The sequence below is a fragment of the Trachypithecus francoisi genome, unplaced genomic scaffold (assembly GCF_009764315.1).
Source record: "Trachypithecus francoisi isolate TF-2019V2 unplaced genomic scaffold, Tfra_2.0 Lachesis_group12, whole genome shotgun sequence".
Classification (NCBI taxonomy): Eukaryota; Metazoa; Chordata; class Mammalia; order Primates; family Cercopithecidae; genus Trachypithecus; species Trachypithecus francoisi.
Genome location: NW_022681457.1, coordinates 118,242,810 through 118,255,098, shown reverse-complemented (window position 1 = coordinate 118,255,098; position 12,289 = coordinate 118,242,810). Strand labels below are relative to the sequence as shown.

Below are 12,289 nucleotides of genomic sequence, written 5' to 3'. Positions count from 1 at the left end.
TCAGCCAAAGCCAGGCCTGGCCCTGTTGCCGCCTTCTAGAGCTCCCTGAAATGTACACAGGGGAGGAAGGTCCCAGGCCAACAAGGACTCCAACAGGTCCAAGCCTGCATCCTGCTGATGGAGCTGGCAACTAAAGCCTGTCCCAAGGGCCAGCTCCCTGGCTGAAGCAAAGTGGACAGGTGGTCCAGCCTCCCCGCTCCTCAGGCCACACCCCTGTCCTTCCCCTGTCCCCCTCTTCCTCCCCCCAACCCCCGCTTCAGAGGGTGCCATGCCTGTCTTGGGGCTCAGCAACTCCACTACCCTTCCTCCACTCCCGCAGGCTCTCAGGCTGCCGGCTGCTACCTGTGGGCCCTGTGCCCACAAACCTGTACTCTCTTCACTCTGCCTGCCCTTCTACTGGGTGTCAGAAAGAAAGAGGCCAAAGAATCACGTGGCCAGGGTGCAGGCTACAGGAGGCCCAGTGCAGGAGGCAGGATGTGTTATCACCACTACCTCCCGCAATGCTGCCCCCACCAGGGCTGCTTTCCCAGGAATCCCGTGACCAGCAAGGGAAATGGAAAGTCCCCGGCCAGAGCGCAGGCCGCACAGCCGACTCAACCAAGCTGGACCCACGGGCCTCTCAGGGTGGGTCACCCTGGCCTGGCGTCCGGCCTCTGGGCAAGTTTCACATGTTTAGTTGTGAAAGAGAAAGTTAGGGCAAAGAGGGCTGATTAGGCAGACAGCCACTCCCGCCGGAACAGAGGGCCCTTATCAAACTTCCATATTCTATCTAACCAGCCAGCAGGCAGTGCTGGAGGGCTTCTGAGCCTGGGAAGTCACTCTGGTAAAAGTTAAATAGGTAAATTATTACTAAAAGGAGGCTGGGTGCGGTGGCTCATGCCTATAATCCCTGCACTTTGGGAGGCTGAGGCAGGCGGATCACGAGGTCAGGAGATCGAGACCATCCTGGCTAACACTGTGAAACCCCGTCTCTACTAAAAATACAAAAAATTAGCCAGGCATGGTAGCAGGCACCTGTAGTCCCAGCTACTTGGGAGACTGAGGCAAGAGAATGGCGTGAACCCGGGAGGCGGAGCTTGCAGTGAGCCGAGATCACACCACTGCACTCCAGCCTGGGCAACAGCGAGACTCCGTCTCAAAAAAAAAAAGAATTATTACTAAAAGGAGGCTGGGTGCGGTGGCTCATGCCTATAATCCCTGCACTTTGGGAGGCTGAGGCAGGCGGATCACGAGGTCAGGAGATCGAGACCATCCTGGCTAACACTGTGAAACCCCGTCTCTACTAAAAATACAAAAAATTAGCCAGGCATGGTAGCAGGCACCTGTAGTCCCAGCTACTTGGGAGACTGAGGCAAGAGAATGGCGTGAACCCGGGAGGCGGAGCTTGCAGTGAGCCGAGATCACACCACTGCACTCCAGCCTGGGCAACAGCGAGACTCCGTCTCAAAAAAAAAAAGAATTATTACTAAAAGGATAAGTCCTTTCACCTATGTGCAAAAAGAAAGAGAAAGACATTTTCAGCTTACAAACCCCACGCACACTGGTTCCCACAGGGAGGCTGGTGCTGCCCCCCACCCAGGGATGTTTAATGTCTAGAAGCTGGAAGAGGAGGGGATTCTAAAGGGATCCCACTGACCCAAAATGTCTCGCTGGAGGGGAAGTCAGGGGGCTGAGCCTGGCCCAAGCCTGGCAGCTAACCCTGGCTGAAAATGTTCCCTGAGCCCTCCCCACCCAGGCAGCCTGCCCAGGCCCAGGCCCAGGCCATCAGCCTCCTCAGCCTCCTGGCTGCCCATCTAGGCCCATTATCCTGAGTAGCCGACATCCCAGGGCCAGGGGTCTGGAAGCCACAGCACCTCCCACCCTGGCACACAGGACAGGTCCTCCCAGACACACACTTCCCTCCCCTGACCCCAAATAGCCCATTGTTCCTTTCAGCTCCCAACTCACTGCTTGGCCTTCTCCCTAAAACAGGCCCTGTTGACTTCCTTTCTGAGGACGTTTAGCGACAAGCCTCTCCAAACCAGGAGCATCGTCTCCCCACGTCTCCCGTCAGCTCCCTCCAGAAGCTGCAGCCAAATGGAACTCAAGGAATGAGCCTGGGCCCCAATACTGTGCCCTTTGGACTTGGCCTCATCCCTCCAGGCGGGCATTGCTGCCTCCCTAAGCAACCCTTCCAACTGGTCCAAGCCCAGGTGTGCTAGGCCCACCACCCACCCCAAATCAGTGAGGACCTACCAGGCTTCCATAGCAACACAGGTGGCTACGGAAGGACGGTCCCGCAAAGAGGAAGGACTTGTCAGATAGCTTAGCCTTATGAGTACATAATCTCAAAGGTAAACAACTCAAGGTGCTATTTCCCATCTACTAAATTAAAAATCATTTTAATTGACAAAACGAGATGTCTAGAAATGTTCCTGGCAGCATTATTCACAACCACCCAAGGATGGAAACAACCCGGTGTCCACCATGGATGGGTAGGTAAACAAAATGTGATAAATCCACACAATGAGATATTATGTGACCATACCAAATGAAGACCTACAGATCCACAGTAATGCACGGACCAGCCTTGAAACCACGCTGGGTGAAAGAAGTCAATCGCAAAAGGTCACGTGCCGTCTGATTCTGTATATATTAAACGTCCACAACAGGCAGATCTACAGAAACAGAAAGTCGGCTGTTGGGGGGCAGGGGCTGGAGGAGGGGAAATGGGAGTGACTGCTAATGCATGCAGGTTAATTCCGGGGGTGATGAAAATGTTCTGGAATTAAATTGTACTGGTGGCTGCATAACCCTGTGAATCCACTAAAGTTCATGCAGAATTGTACAATCAAAAAGGGTGGACTTCATTAAGTTACAGCTCAGGAAAGCTGTTATAAACTACAAACAAGACAGGGTGGGGTAGCTCATGCCTGTAATCCCAGCATGTTGGGAGGCCGAGGCAGGTAGACCACCTGAGGTCAGGAGTTTGACACCAGCCTGGCCAACATAGTGAAACCCCACCGCTACTAAAAAAAAAAAAGTTAACCGGGCATGGTGGTGTGCTCCTGCAATCCCAGCTACCAGGCAAGGTAAGGCAGGAGAATGATCTGAACCCAGGAGGCGGAGGTTGCAGTGAGCCAAGTCACGTCATTCCAGCCCGGGCAACAGAGCAGGACTCTGTCAAAAAAAAAACAACAACAACAAAAACAAACAAAAAAAACTACAAACAACCGATGCCAGAAGCTGTGGTCCCTCCCTCCACCAGCACTGGCCATGTGGGTGACGCATGGCAGGAGCGCTGGTAACACTTTGCCCCAGAAACGCACTCCCAAAATCTAGTCTAAAGAAAAACACATACAGCTTGGCAGAGACCTGCGGCCGTGGCATCTCTAAACCCAAACCAAGTAGAACTGGTTCAGTAGGCTGCCAGCATCCCTAAAAACATGCTTGAGGTTGTGTTTGGTTTCTACTTTTCCGGGGAAATGACCCACAGTTTTCTGCAGCTTTCGAAGGCATCTGGAAGCTAAAAAGTCAAGAGGTAGGCTGGGCACGGTGGCTCATGCCTGTAATCCCAGCACTTTGGGAGGCCAAGGCAGGCAGATCACCTGAGGTCAGGAGTTCGAGACCAGCCTGGCCAACATGGCAAAACTCCCGTCTCTACTAAAACTACCAAAATTAGCTGGACATGGTGGTGGGCACCTGTAATGCCAGCTACTTGGGAGGCTAAGGCAAGAGAATCGCTTGAACCCAGGAGGCAGAGGTTGCAGTGAGCCGAGATTGTGCCATTGCACTCCAGCCTGTGTGACAAAGTGAAACTCTATCTCAAAAAAAAAGAAAAAAAAAAAAATCAAGAGATGGCAGCACTTCTTCCCCCAACCCTCCCACACCTGCCCAGGCAGCCGAGCATATAGAAAGAAGGTAGGAAATGGGACAGGCGCCTAGAACTAAAAGCACACTGAGCCCAGCTCATCAGAGGGCACTCAGAAGAGAGAATTCAAGGAGAACTCTGCATCGACGCGCCCTAGAATGGGAGGCCACATCCGTCTCCCCAACCGAAACTCACCACCTCATGCTGGAGGGTCAGAAACTTACATCCAGGCTCCAGAAAGATCTCTCAGAGTTCAATGTGAAAAAAAACAAACGACCTTTGGCTAAGCGCGGTCATGCACGCCTGTAATCGCAGCACTTTGGGAGGCTGAGGTGGGCAGATCACTAGAGCTCAGGAGTTCGAGACCCGTCTAGGCAACATGGTGAAACCCCATCTCTACCAAAAATCCAAAAAATTAGCCGAGCATAACGGTGCGTACCTGTGGGACCAACTACTCAGTGGGCTGAGGTGGCAGGATCGCTTGAGCCGGGAGGCCAAGGCTGCAGCAAGCCAAGACTGCACCCCTGAATTCCAGCCTGGATGACAGAGCGAGACCTTGTCTCAAAAAAGGCCAGATGCAGTGACTCACACCTGTCATCCCACCACTTTGGGAGGCTGAGGCAGGAGGATCGCTTGAGCCCAGGAGTTCCAGGCCAGCCTGGGCAACAAGAGGAGACTCCATCTCTACAAAAAAAGAAAGAAAAGATGTTCAACATCATTAGACATTAGGAAAATACAAATTAAAATCACAGTAAGATACCACTACACACCTATCAGAATGGGTGAAATTAGAGGCCTGCACCAAGTGTTGGCGAGGGCGGGGAGGAACTGAAACTCTCGTCTACAGCAGCTGGAAACACAAAACGGCACAACTACTTTGGGAACAGTTCGGCAGTTTCTTAAATAGTTAAACATACACCTACCATAAATACAGCCACTGTACTCCTAGTATTTATTTCTACTCATATTTACCAATAAAAGCATATGTCCCTATAAAGACTTGTAGATGAATATTCATAGTGGTTTTCCATGTAACAGCCCAAAACTGGAAACAATGCAAACGTTCATCACCGGATGAACACATTGTGGTCTTTCCATACAATGCAGCACAGTAGAAAAGAATGAACAGGTGGTGGCTCACGCCTGTAATCTCAGCACTTTGGGAGGCTGAGGTGGGCGGATCACGAGGTCAGGAGTTTGAGACCAGCCTGGCCAACATGATGGAACCCTGTCTCTACTAAAAATACAAAACATTAGCTGGGCATAGCCGGGCATGGCCAGGTTCAGTGGCTCACACCTGTAATCCCAGCACTTTGGGAGGCTGAGGCAGGTGGATCACCTGAGGTTGGGCATTCAAGGCCAGCCTGACCAACATGGAGAAACCCCATCTCTACTAAAAATATAAAATTAGCTGGGCATGGTGGTGCATGCCTGTAATACCAGCTACTCAAGAGGCTGAGGCAGGAGAATCCCTTGAACCTGGGAGGCGGAGGTTGCAGTGAGCCGAGATCGTGCCATTGCACTGCAGCCTGGGTGCAGAGCGAGAGACTCTGTCTCAAAATAAAATAAAATAAAATAAAATAAAATAAAATAAAATAAATAAAATAAAATAAAATAAAATAAAATAAAGTCCAGCGTTTGGCCAAGCACCGTGGCTCACGCCTGTAATCCCAGCACTTTAGGAGACCGAAGCGTGCAGATCACGAGGTCAAAAGATCAAGACTAGCATGGCCAACATGGTGAAATCCCATCTCTACTAAAAATACTGGCCGGGCGCGGTGGCTCAAGCCTGTAATCCCAGCACTTTGGGAGGCCGAGACGGGCGGATCACGAGGTCAGGAGATCGAGACCATCCTGGCGAACACGGTGAAACCCCGTCTCTACTAAAAATACAAAAAAAACTAGCCGGGCGAGGCGGCGGGCGCCTGTAGTCCCAGCTACTCGGGAGGCTGAGGCAGGAGAATGGCCTAAACCCGGGAGGCGGAGCTTGCAGTGAGCTGAGATCCGGCCACTGCACTCCAGTCCGGGAGACAGAGCGAGACTCCGCCTCAAAAAAAAAAAAAAAAAATACAAAACTTCGGCCGGGAGTGGTGGCTCAAGCCTGTAATCCCAGCACTTTGGGAGGCCGAGACGGGCAGATCACAAGGTCAGGAGATCGAGACCATCCTGGCTAATACGGTGAAACCCCGTCTCTACTAAAGAATACAAAAAACTAGCCGGGCGACGAGGCAGGCGCCTGTAGTCCCAGCTACTTGGGAGGCGGAGGCAGGAGAATAGCGTGAACATGGGAGGCGGAGCTTGCAGTGAGCTGAGATCCGGCCACCGCACTCCAGCCTGGGCGACAGAGCCAGATTCCGTCTCAAAAAATAAATAAAAATAAATAAAAATAAAAATAAAAATACAAAACTTAGCGGGGCGTGGTGGCGCTCGCCTGTAGTCCCAGCTACTCTGCAGGCCAAGGCAGGAGAATCACTTGAACCCGGGAGGCGGAGGTTACAGTGAGCCAAGATCACGCCACTGCACTCCAGCCTGGGGACAGAGCGAGACTCCGTCTAAAAAAAAAAAAAAAAAAGAAAGGAATGAATGACTGATACACGCGACTCTGTGGATGAATCTCCAAGTAATCATGCTAAGCTAGGGAGGCTAGACAAAAACAGAACATACTGTGCAAGTCCATGTTTATAAACTTCGAGGAAACACAAACTATAGTGACAGAAAGCAGATCAGAGATTGCCTGGCGGCAGGGAGGGACCAGAGAAGCAGAGGGCCTCACCAGGGTGACAGGCCTGTTCATGGTCTCGATTGCGGTGAAGGCTTCACAGGCTCACACAGGAATACCTCAGAGACATTACAGGTTTGGTTCCAGATCACCGCAACAAAGCATACATCGCACTTTATAATAAGTCACGATTTTTTTGGTTTCCCAGTGCACGTAAAAGTTACGCTGTAGTCTATTAAGTGTATAATAGCAATATGCCTAAAGAAAAAAGTATATACCTTCATTTAAAAATACTTTATTGCCTTTTTTTTTTTTTTTTGAGACGGAGTCTCGCTCTGTCGCCCAGGCTGGAGTGCAGTGGCGCGATCTCGGCTCACTGCAAGCTCCGCCTCCCAGGTTTCCGCCATCCTCCTGCCTCAGCCTCCCGAGTAGCTGGGACTACAGGCGCCCGCCATCTCGCCCGGCTAGTTTTTTGTATTTTTTTTTTAGTAGAGACGGGGTTTTACCGTGTAGACCAGGATGGTCTCGATCTCCTGACCTCGTGATCTACCCGCCTCAGCCTCCCAAAGTGCTGGGATTACAGGCTTGAGCCACCGCGCTTGGCCTTTTTTTTTTTTTTGAAATGGAGTCTCACTCTGTTGCCCAGGCTGAAGTGCAGTGGCATGACCTCGGCTCACTGCAAGCTCCGCCTTCCGGGTTCATGCCATTCTCCTGCCTCAACCTCCCAAGTAGCTGGGACTACAGGCGCCCACCACCACACCCAGTAATTTTTTGTACTTTTTGTAGAGACAGGGTTTCAACGTGTTGCCCAGGCTAGTCTCAAACTCCCAAGCAAAGGCAATCCGCCTGCCTCAGCCTCCCAAAGTGTTAGGATTACAGGTGTGAGCCACCACATCCGGCCCAAAATGCATTTCTCAAACAATAAGAGTTGAAAGTCAAGATTACTCCTTGATTCATGTTGCAGAATGGATGTTGAGTTAATAGGTGCTATTATCCACCTTGGTTTGGATATGAGGATCCCTAACCTCATGTTGAAATTCGATCCCAATGTTGGAGGCAGGACCTAATGAGAAGTGTTTGGGTCACAGGATGAATCCCTCTGGAAGGGCTTGGTGCCATCCTCATGGTGATGAGTGAGTTCTCGCTTTACTAGCCTCTGGGAGAACTAATAGTTAAAAGGAGCCTGGCACCTCCCTTCTCTCTCACTTGTCTGGCCATGTGATCTGCACACATCAGCTTCCCTTCCCCTTCTGCAGCCTGAGTCCCTCAGTAGAAGAAGATGCTGGTGCCATGCTTCCTGTACAGCTTACAGAACCATGAGCCAAATAAAGCTCTTTCCTTCATAAATTAACCCAGCTTTGGGCATTCCTTTATAGCCACATGAATGGACTAAAGACGGCAGGCACGAAAACAAAATTACTCTCCTTGTGCATCTCCACCAGAGCTCTTGGGTTACCAGGTCTATTGTCAATGCACAGTATTATTATTATTATTATTATTATTATTATTATTATTTTGAGATGGAGTCTCATTCTGTCACCTGGCCTGGAGAGCAGTGGTGCAATCTCAGCTCACTGCAACCTCCACCTCCCTGGTTCATGTGATTCTCCTGCCTCAGTCTCCCAAGTATCTGGGATTACAGGCATGCACCACCATGTCCGGCTAATTTTTGTATTTTTTTTTAGTAAATATGGGGTTTTACCATGTTGGCCAGGCTGGTCTTGAGCTCCTGACCTCAGGTAATCCAGCCACCTTGGCCTCCCACAGTGCTGGGATTACAGGCATGAGTCACCACGCACAGCTAATGATCAGAATTATTTTGATTTTTTTTTTTTTTTTTTTTTTTTGAGACAGAGTGTCACTCTATTGCCCAGGCTGGAGTGCAGTGGTGCGATCTCAGCTCACTGCAATCTCTGCCACCCAGATTCAAGCAATTCTCCTGCCTCAGCCTCCTGAGTACCCGGGATTACAGGCGCCTGCCACCAGCACCTGGCTAATTTTTGTATTTTTAGTTAGAGACGGGGTTTCACCATCTTGGCCAGGCTGGTCTTGAACTCCTGACCTTGTGATCCACTTGCCTCGGCCTCCCAAAGTGCTGGGATTACAGGCACGAGCCACTGCACCTGGCCTGATCAGTATTACTTTGAAAGAAATATTTTTTCCTGAGCAGTAGGTCTCAACAGTAGGCTTAAAAATATTCAGAAAACTATGCTATAAACAGATGTGCTGACATCCAGGATTTGTTGTTCCATTTATAGAACACAGGTAGAGTAAATTCAGCATAATTTATAAGGACCCTAGGATTTTCAGAATAGTAAATGAGCATTGGCTTCAACTGAAAGTCACCAGCTGTATAAGCCTCTAACAAGAGAGCCAGCCTGTCCCCCAATTTTTTTTTTTTTTTTGAGACAGAATCTCACTCACTCTGTCACCCAGGCTGGAGTGCTGTGGTGGGTGTGATCTCAGCTCACTGCAACCTCTACTTCACAGGCACAAGCGATTCTCCTGCCTCAGTCTCCTGAGTAGCTGGGACTACAGGCACACGCCACCACACTCAGCTAATTTTTATATTTTTGGTAGAGACAGGGTTTTGCCATGTTGGCCAGGCTGGTCTCAAACTCCTGACCTCAGGTGATCTGCCTGCCTCAGCCTCCCAAAGTGCTGGGATGACAGCGTAGTCACCAGACCTGGCCTGTCCTTTGAAGCCAGGCATTGATTTTTCCTCCGTAGCCATGAAAGTCCTAGATGTTATCTTCTTTCAACAGAAAGTTGTTTCACCCACACTGAAAACCTAGGCAGGGCACAGTGGCTCACGCCTGTAATCTCAGCATTTTGGGAGGCTGAGGCAGGTAGATCATTTGAGGTCAGGAGTTCAAGACCAGCCTGGCCAACATAGTGAAATCCTATCTCTACTAAAAATAAAAAAATTGGCCGGGCGCGGTGGCTCAAGCCTGTAATCCCAGCACTTTGGGAGGCCGAGACGGGCGGATCACGAGGTCAGGAGATCGAGACCATCCTGGCTAACACGGTGAAACCCCGTCTCTACTAAAAAATACAAAAAAAAAACTAGCCGGGCGAGGTGGTGGGCGCCTGTAGTCCCAGCTACTCGGGAGGCTGAGGCAGGAGAATGGCGTAAACCCGGGAGGCGGAGCTTGCAGTGAGCTGAGATCCGGCCACTGAGCTCCAGCCCGGGCGACAGAGCGAGACTCCGTCTCAAAATAAATAAATAAATAAATAAATAATAAATAAATAAAATAAAAAAATTAGCCAGGCATGGTAACGTGTACCTGCAGACCCAGCTACTCAGGAGACTGCGGCAGGAGAATCGCTTGAACCTGAGAGGTGGAGGTAGCAACGAGCCAAGGCTCCGCCACTGTACCCCAGCCTGGGCGACAGAGCAAAACTCTGTCTCCAAAAAAAAAAAAAGAAAAGAAAACCTATTGTGTAGCCACCCTCATCAGTGATCTCAGCCAGATCCGGATAATCTGCTGCAGCTTCTCCATCAGCACCTGCTGCTCTACCTTGTACTTTTATGTTATGAGGTGGCTTCTTCCCTTCAACCTCATGAACCAATCTCTGTTAGCTTCATGCTTTTCCTCTGCAGCTTCCTCACCCCTCCCAGCCTTCATAGAACTGAAGAGAGTTAGGGCCTTGCTCTGGATTAGGCTTTGGCTTAAGGGAATGTTGTGGCTGATTTGATCTTCTCTCCAGACCACTAAAATTCTTCTTCTCTGTTATCAGCAGGAAGGCTGTTTTGCCTTCTTATTATTCATGTCTTCACTGGAATAGCACTTGGAATTTCCTTCAAAGGACTTTTCCTTTACATTCACAACTTGGCTAACTGTTTGGCACACAAGGCCTAACTTTCAGCCTATCTCAGCTTTCAACATGCCTTCCTAAGTTTAATCATGTCCAGCTTTTGGCTTTTTTTTTTTGAGAGTCTCACTCTGTCACCTTGGCTGGAGTGCAGTGGCACGATCTTGGCTCACTGCAACCTCCCGCTCTGGGTTCAAGAGGTTCTTCTGCCTCATCGTCTGAGTAGCTGAGACTACAGGCACGTGTTACCACATCTGGCTAATTTTTTGTATTTTTAGTAGAGATGGGGTTTCACTATGTTGGCCAGGCTGGTCTCGAACTCCTGGCCTCAAGTTGTGCGACTGCCTCAGCCTCCCAAAGTGCTGGAATTATAGGCATGAGCCACCTAGGTCCTAGCCTCAGGTTTTTGGCTTAAAGTGAGAGATGTGTGACTCTCTCCTTCACTGGAACACTTAGAGGTAGGGTATTAATTGGCCTAATTTCAAAATTGTTGTGTCTCAGGGAATCAGGGAGCCCAAGAAAAGGGAGAGAGATGGGGAAACAGCCGGTCAGTGGGGCAGTCAGAACACACGCAATATTTATCAATTTCATTTGCTGTTTTACACGGACACGGTTCATGATGTCCCAAAACACCTACATTAGTTACACCAAAAACTACTGGTCATGGATCACTATAACAAAGATAATAATGAAAAAGTTTGAAATATTGCAAGAATTACCAAAATATGATATAGACACACTACATGAGCACAGGCTGGCCGAAAAAATGGCGCCAGTAGACTTCCTCAATGCAGGGTTGCCATAATTTTTTTTTTTTTTTTTTGAGACAGAGTCTCGCTCTGTTGCCCAGGCTCGAGTGTAGTGGCATGATCCCGGTTCACTGCAACCTCCGCCTCCCAGGTTCAAGCGATTCTCCTGCCTCAGCCTCCGGAGTAGCTGTGACTACAGGCACATGCCACCGCGCCCAGCTAATTTTTTATATTTTTAGTAGAGATGGGGTTTTGCCATGTTGGCCAGGCTGGTCTCGAACTCCTGACCTCAGGTGATCCTCCTGCCTCAGCCTCCCAAAGTGCTGGGATTACAGGTGTGAGCCACCACACCTGCCCCAAACTTTCAATTTGTAAAAAATGCAGGACCTGGCTGGGTGCAGTGGCTCACGCCCATAATCCGAGCACTTTGAGAGGCCGAGGTGGCTGGATAACCTGAGGCCAGGAGTTTAAGACCAGCCTGACCAACATAGTGAAACCCCGTCTCTACTAAAAATACAAAAATTAGCTGGGCATGGTGGCGTGTGCCTGTAATCCCAGCTCTTCAGGAGGCTGAGGCAGGAGAATCGCTTGAATCCAGAAGGCAGAGGTTGCAGTGAGCCGAGATCGTACCATTGTACTCCAGCCTGGGCCACAAAAGCGAAACTCCATCTAAAAAAAAAAAAAAAAAGGCCGGGCGCGGTGGCTCAAGCCTATAATCCCAGCACTTTGGGAGGCCGAGACGGGTGGATCACGAGGTCAGGAGATCGAGACCATCCTGGCTAACATGGTGAAACCCCATCTCTACTAAAAAATACAAAAAACTAGCCAGGCGAGGTGGCGGGCGCCTGTAGTCCCAGCTACTCGGGAGGCTGAGGCAGGAGAATGGCTTAAATCCGGGAGGCGGAGCTTGCAGTGAGCTGAGATCCGGCCACTGCACTCCAGCCCGGGCAACAGAGCGAGACTCCATCTCAAAAAAAAAAAAAATGCAGAACCTGCAAAGTGTAATGAAAGGAAATCTGCCTATGCCTAGGTCAAAACTGATCAAATTGAATACTTTGCATATCTACAGTTATAGAAATTATTCCTGTAAAACTCTGTTTAAATAAGTATCTCTTCCACCTCCCACCTCTGACTTTTAGAGAATCAAATATCCAT

At 49.8% G+C, this 12,289-nt stretch overlaps 1 protein-coding gene across 2 annotated transcripts in view; it reads right to left on the bottom strand.

The window, feature by feature from the left end:
* The window catches only part of ACOT7 (acyl-CoA thioesterase 7), a 136,031-nt gene that overhangs the window by 101,432 nt on the left and 22,310 nt on the right, over positions 1-12,289 (bottom strand). The window lies entirely within an intron of this gene.